Source organism: Triticum urartu, chromosome 1A, assembly GCF_056163025.1.
Source record: "Triticum urartu cultivar PI428250 chromosome 1A, HENAU_Tu73, whole genome shotgun sequence".
NCBI classification, from domain to species: domain Eukaryota; kingdom Viridiplantae; phylum Streptophyta; class Magnoliopsida; order Poales; family Poaceae; genus Triticum; species Triticum urartu.
This window is the reverse complement of record NC_141873.1, coordinates 520130641-520138169: the sequence shown is the minus strand read 5'-3', so window position 1 is coordinate 520138169 and position 7529 is coordinate 520130641.

Genomic DNA, 7529 nt, shown 5'->3' with positions numbered 1-7529 from the left:
CCTAGAGAATCATAATATTCCCCTGATCCCCTCAATTGTTACCACAGTATTGAAGAACTATGTACTGACTATGAAGTATTGGTCGATACTAAAAGATGAAGTTGTATAGTAGAGGAACAACAGTCAAACCTGTTAAACACAAGATAAGTACAGAAGAACCTATAGACAGAACGTCTTGCAAACTGGACGATGTATTGTTACATAAATAGCCAAAATGACTGCATGACCATATGTAAAAACTGCACAATGGAAGTTCCATAATTCAGTCACAAGAAAACTTTGGCAAACCAACATTTAGTTATTTAAATAAAAGTTCAGCTTATTTACTACAGAAGTGGCGCTTGGATTAAGTATTTTAAAAACATGCATGCAAGGCTGCCAATACCCATCGGCAGGCCAACATATAAGAACAAATCTTGTATTGCAGATATTCATAGAAGCATGTACTGAATTTTCTGTGCAGGAAATGATTTGCAGTAGATTGTCAAAGAGATTCTGTATAGTCCTTACATTCAAATAGTCTAAAAACTAACATAAAAATGCGGTAATCCATTGGCATAATGCACTCCATAAAATCATAGTGTACATTTTAGGACTGAGCTAAAAAAAGGAGAAACAATAAAATCATACTGTACAAGATGCTGATCCTCAATCAATAACAGATCAAATGATATTCAAATCCTTTTTAGGAAATAAAAAATAATACTTACCTGCAGAAAAACAATGGATCAACACTCGAAATTGAACTCAGTATATTCTCATCTTCAAATGAATGCAGAAATAAATACTGTGTAGGTTTTGAAGTACAATGATGCTTAAATCAGATCTCTTTTTTCTTGCAACAAACAAGCAGCTTTCGAAGATATATTCTTGATTCATCGGCAAGCTTCGAAACAAAATTCAATTTATTCCCATTGAAAGCTGGATGCAAAATGTGTGATTTTCCATCTCTGCATATGAGGGCATAACCTAAAACAATGCACATAGGAACATAAGAAAGATCAACGGCGAAACATTTATTCTTCTTCTTTCTAAAGGCCAAAGGCACTCCATGAACTCAGACTCTGCATGCAGTTCCAGCGGAAGGGAAAAGCACGAAAGCTGCCTCTAAAAGCCTCCCGCTTGAAGGGTCAATAAGAATTAAGAAAGGATTTTCTCCTGCAGTATAATAGAGAACCTGATGGGTGGATGCAGAACCTGAATGGTTTTTGTTCATCTGCATAACACATGCACTGCAGTTTATGAGAAACCCCAACAAATTTTTTTTTGAAACAAGGCAAAAGGCTTGCCATTTTCATTAATAAAGAAGAGGGTTTAAGACAAGGCTCCCTAGAGAGGGTAAAAAAAGTCTATCACTCTCGCGGCATTACAACGCCCAAGTTTTTCGCTCCCGCCATCACCCATAATTTAACTTCCTCCTTAATGTTTCGCACTAGCACCGCGGTGGGGGTCGCCGAGTTGCGGAAGACTCTCGCATTGCGCTCCTTCCAAATCTCCCAAGAGACGAGCATCAAAAGGGAGGTCATCGCTGACCGCGAAGGGGCCCTCCACTAGTAGAAAAAGGGTCAAATGTGAAGCACATTAGTGCCGGTTTGAATTTGAGCGGCACTAATGTGACCATTAGTGCCGGTTCCAACGACTAGGCGGGCAGACATCATTAGTACCGGTTCGTGGACAACCTTTAGTACCGGTTCATGCCACGAACCGGTACTAATGAGGCTGTGTGAGGCTATGGTCAGGCTGGGGCCCCCATGAAGACCTTTAGTACCGGTTCATGCCCTGAACCGGTACTAGAGTTTCTTAGTAAGCTGATTTTTAGTCCCACCTCGCCAAGAGAGAGGCAGTATGAGCGGTTTATAAGCCGTGAGTGCACAGACAATGACGAAGAGTTGCAATGCTCACCTGCATGTTGATTAGCTTCAAGCCTTGCGGAATAGTATAGATTGCACTGAGCTATGTGCAGTGCAGTCTACACTATTCCGAATGGCTTGAAGCAAATTAACCAGCATTGCACCTCTTTTTTATTTTTAATAACTTATTTGAACTCCGTACTTCTTTTGTGTTCAGTATGCAGCATTCAAAGCAACGTCATCAATTTCCAACATGTTCTGACATCATTTGTTGTTTTTCGGTCATTTACCTAATTGTTTAGAGAGCTAAATGACCATGAAATTGTTGAGGGCGTGCATACTTTTCTGCTTGCGGCTGAGGCAAACAAGCGGGCGGATGGTTTTATGCCTTGTCCATGTGCTGGCTGTAAGAATGGTCACAATTACTCTACGTCAAGAACCATTCACGTCCACCTGTTTAAGTCCGGTTTCATGCCCCACTATAATGTTTGGACCAAGCACGGAGAAAGAGGGGTTATGATGGAAGACAATGAAGAAGAAGAGGACGACGACAGCTATCCTGGCCATGGGTTCCCTGAATACGATGATACAACAATGAGGGAAGAAGCTGAGCCGGCAATGCGGGAAGAAGCTGAAGAAGAGGCATCAGATGAGCCCGTTGATGATCTAGGTCGGGCCATTGCCGATGCAAAGAGAAACTGCGCAAGTGATTTGAAGAAGAAAAAATTGTTGTACCCGAATTGCGTGGGTGACAAGAAAAAGCTGGGCACCACACTGGAATTGCTGCAATGGAAGGCAGAGAATGGTGTATCTGACAAGGGATTTTTAAAGTTAAGTTATTCACAAACTAGTGATTCACACTAATTTCAAATAATTCAAAATTTAAACTATTCAAATTTGAAAACTACGGGCACTAACAGAAAGTTTGTAATTTTTTGTACCTAAAGCAAAAATATTCACAAAAAAACTCTAAATACACAAAAAACAACTCAAAAATAAATAAAGCAAAAAAATAAAAAAAGCCCGCCTACTAGGCCAGAGCGGCCTGCATACGACTAGAAACCCAACCTGTTGTTGGGCCAGGATGCAGGCCCGCAAAGGCCCAGTAGGCCAACAGGGCAGCACAGAACATGTAGGCCCAGTAGGCCTGCTTTGGAGAGGAGCTCGAGAGAGCTACCGCACGGGGGTTTATAAACCAGTGCGGTCGCCCCTCGGCTAGCGAGGTGGGACTAAACTTGCGCACCGCACCTGCGCCAGCGCACCCCCTTTAGTACCGGTTCGTGGCACCAACCGGTACTAAAGGGGGTCCTTTAGTACCGGTTGGAGCCATCAACCGGTACTAAAGGGGGTGCGGTTCTCGCCGCTTGGCCTGGCCAAAACAGGCCTTTAGTACCGGTTGGTGGCTCCAACCGGTACTAAAGGTGCCTTCTATATATACAACAGTTCCGAAAATTTCATTCTCCCTCTGTTTCTTTCTCTGTTTCCCCATTGAAGCACCGCCCGCGCGCCTCGATCGATCGACGCCGTCGCCGTCGCGGCCCCCGTCCCCGTCGCCACCCCCGTCCCCGTCGCCGCCCCCGTCCCCGTCGCCGCCCTCATCTCCGTCGCCGCCCCGGGCCCGTCCCCGTCGCGCCGTCCCCACGTCCCCGCCCCCGCGTCACGCCCCGGCCCATCGCCGCCCCCGGCCGTCGCCTCGCCGTCGCCGTCGCCCCGCTGTGAGCTCTCCCCCTCTAACCCCTCTCCCTCGCCCCCGGCGGCCACCATGGGCGCCGCCCCTCCTCGAGCCCATACACACACACAAGCATGATGAACACACACACACACACATATGTATGAATTAATGCATGTATATATTAGTATATACGTATTTTGTATGTTTAATTAGTTTAGATTTTTTAGATTATTATTTTTTCACTAGTATATATGTATGAATGCATGTTAGATGGATATAATTAGTATGGAATTTTTTTATATAATGTTGTTTTTCAGTTTTTTAATGGATGTATAAAAGTTGTGTTTTCTGTTTTTAGTGTTAGATGCTTAATTAGTATGAAATAGCATATAGAATTTTGACATATGCAATGATAGCATAATTAGTGTTATATAGAAATGTTAGAAATTTTAGTTATCAAAACCCAATCATTAAAAAAATGTTACTTTTTGCGGGCATATAGCTAGTATTTGTTCTCGACGATGCCATTCTCGTAATTAAGGCCCTGAAGCAGGCGCAGGAGACTGATCTGTGTGCATTCTGCGTTTGCGAGAACATTCGCATGATGGCGTCCGAAAGGAGCAGATCTCAAAGACAGGAATGGGTACGCTTGTCAGAACACTATTCACAATTTTTACACCATTGTCGATATCTAGTCACACAACTAATACACATGCATATTGATCTCCTTCTTAACAGTTCACAGAGGTGCGGGACAAGCTCCTAGAAATGGAGCGCGTAGAAGCACTTCAAGAGGAAATAGCGGGATTTTTGCTCGACCAGGTCATAAATCCGAAGGGAGAATACTATTACCCGCTACCGCCCCCATCGACCAGGTCATGAACCACTTCCAATTGTCATCGTGCTCCGAAGGCACCAATTAGGCTAATGCCAATGGCTCCGAAGGCAACATGCATATGTAGGAGAAATTGTATATAGCTATACATGTGCGTATGTGTGAATTAATATGGTGGTTTGTGAGACATTGATGATATATATATGATTGGTTCTATTAGAAATTCTATATATATATGCATAACGTGTACAATGTGTAGTATCGTAAAATACCAGCAAACGAAAAAGAATTAAAATGGAAAACACAAAATTAAATGAAAAAGAAACCATAAAACCAAAAACCCCCCAAACATTTTAGTACCGGTTGGTGTTACCAACCGGTACTAAAGGGCTCCCGGCCCCCGGAGCTGGCTCGTGCCACGTGGTTGCCCTTTAGCACCGGTTCGTGCTGAACCGGTACTAAAGGGGGGGGGCTTTAGTGCCCACACTTTAGTGCCGGTTATGGAACCGGCACTAAAGGGCCTTACGAACCGGTGCTATTGCCCGGTTCTGCACACTAGTGCTCGATTGGGCGATCTGAAGCCACCAGTCTTTCACCGAAGTAGCAGTGCTCCACTCCGTAGGGATGACGTCTTGGAGCCCAAGCCATTGGACAATGTCGCACCACACCCTGACAGAAAAACGACAGTGGCAAAGAAGATGCGTGGAGGATTCTCCGGTTTGCATACAGAGGGGGCAGAGACCACAGTTTGGCCATCCACGGCGCGCGAGTCTACCAACAGTCCAGACTCTATTTTGCATCACGAGCCAGGCGAAAAATTTGCATTTCGGCGGCGCCCAAGATTTCCAAACAGTCACATGCATGGGCGAGCGCGTGTGTCCTTCAAATTGCGCATTGTAGGCTGACTTTGCTGAGTAGGTGCCGTCCATAGTGAATTTCCAAGTAATCCTATCAGGGGCATCAACCACAAGATGAATGGCACCGATCTTCTCCCAAAGGGAGGCGAACTGCTGAATGTGTTCCAGGGAGAGACCTTGATGCAGATTAATTTGACTCACCCAGAAGTTGTTTTGCAAGGCTTCCTGGACCGTTGACTTCTTCTTTTTGGAACACTCAAAAATTTTTGGGAGCAACATCTTTCGGCCTCCAACCGTCAAGCCAGGAGGACTTCCAAAAAGAGCAGTAGCTCCATCTCCAATGGTGACGGTCATGGCTGTGGCGAAGAGGACCTTGTCCGCCTCGGTACATGGGTTTCCCAGACCAATCCAGGGCTTCGATGGATCGGTCCAGAGGAGCCAAAGCCATCTAATCCTAAGGGCCGAAGCGAATTTCTCCAGGTTTAGAATCCCAAGGCCTCCGAGTGATTTGGGCTTGCACACCAGCTCCCAATTCACTTTACACTTGTCGCCTGACACCTTGTCGCAGCCAGCCCACAAGTAAGCCCGACGGAGCTTGTCAATATATTCCCGGACCTCAGCCGGGAGCTCTAGCGGCATTATAGAGTAGATGGCAATAGCAGTGAGGACCGCCTTGACCAAGACAGCACGGCCAGGCAAAGCCACGTGCTTCCCTAGCCACGGGACGAGTTTAGCAGTCGCCTTGTCTTTGAGGTATTGGAAATGGACAGCTTTCAAACGGGACACCGAAAGAGGCAAACCGAGGTATTTCAATGGGAAAGTAGCCCTGGTAGCCGGGAAGGAATGCAGCACCTCGTCCAAGTCCACGGCTGCACAACGGATAGGGACGACACTGCTCTTCAAACAGTTTGTGACTAACCCGGTGACTTCACCGAAGGAGTTCAGAGTGTCTGCTAGGAACTGGATATCCTCCTTGAACGGGGCCACAAATATAGCAGCATCGTCGGCATACAAAGAGGCTCGGATAGCTGGAGATCGCCTGCCAATTGGGTGTAGCTTTCCTTGAAGGGTCGCTTTTGCCAAGATATGATGAAGCGGATCGATGGTCAGAACAAAAAGCAACAGAGAAAACGGGTCTCCCTGTCTTAGCCCTTGGCCATGCTTAATCGGCTCCCCCACAACCCCATTGAGTAGCACCCTAGAGGAAGCCGTGGAGAGGAGGGCCGAAACCCAACCCCGAAATCTAATAGGGAATCCGCGATGGCGCATCAGATCCATGAGGTAATCCCATCTGACCGAGTCGAACGCCTTTTTAATGTCCAACTTGAAGAGCAAAGATGGGGTTTTGTTGCGATGCAGTCGCCTGGCAAGGTTCCTAACATACAAAAAGTTGTCATGGATACTTCTTTTTTTGATGAATGCACTCTGAGCAGGGGAGACAAGGTTGTTCATGTGAGGCACAAGGCGAGAGGCCATCATCTTTGCAATAATTTTTGCGATGGCGTGAATGAGACTAATGGGTCTAAAATCTATGATGTCCTCTGCTCCGTCTTTCTTTGGAATGAGCGCAATGTTTGCGGAGTTGAGCCAGTGTAGTGAGCTGACGCGCAAGTTTGAGAAAAGGTTGATCACCTTGAGGATCTCCGGCTTGACAATCTCCCAACAGTCCTTAAAGAACACTCCAATGAAACCATTTGGTCCTGGCGCCTTATCACCTGGCAGGTCGAAAACCGCTGCCTTGACCTCTTCCTCGGTAAAAGCAGCCCCCAGTTCAGAAAGGTCCGCATTCGGCACGGGGATGTAGTCCCAGTTGAAGTCCTTTTTCCTCGGCAGCCCCTTCTTCATGATGGCCGAGAAGTGCCGCTGGACAATCACTGTTTTATGCTCATGGGAGGTGACCCAGCCCGGCCCCTGTTTGAGCCTATGAATAAAATTTTTCCTCCTCCGGTGGTTGATTCAAAGGTGGAAGAATTTGGTGTTGGCTTCCCCCTCTTTCAAGCTTGTAATTCTGGACCTTTGCCATTTGCGAGCCCTCTCAAGAGCGGCCAGCCCAATGACTCTTCTTTTTAGTCTTCTCCTAAGATCACACTCTTCCGGCGTCAACTGTCTGCACTCTTGGGCGAAATCGAGACGAAGAATGACATCCAGAGCCGTATGTAGCTGAACCTTGGTTCTGGAGAAAATGGTTTTACTCCAAGAACGGAGCCTCCGACTAGTCGTCTTGAGTTTATGGAAGAGAGCCTGACAAGGATCGTTGTGGGGGCAAGGCTCGTTCCAAGCCTTTTGGACGGCCGGCTTGAAGCCCGGCATATTGA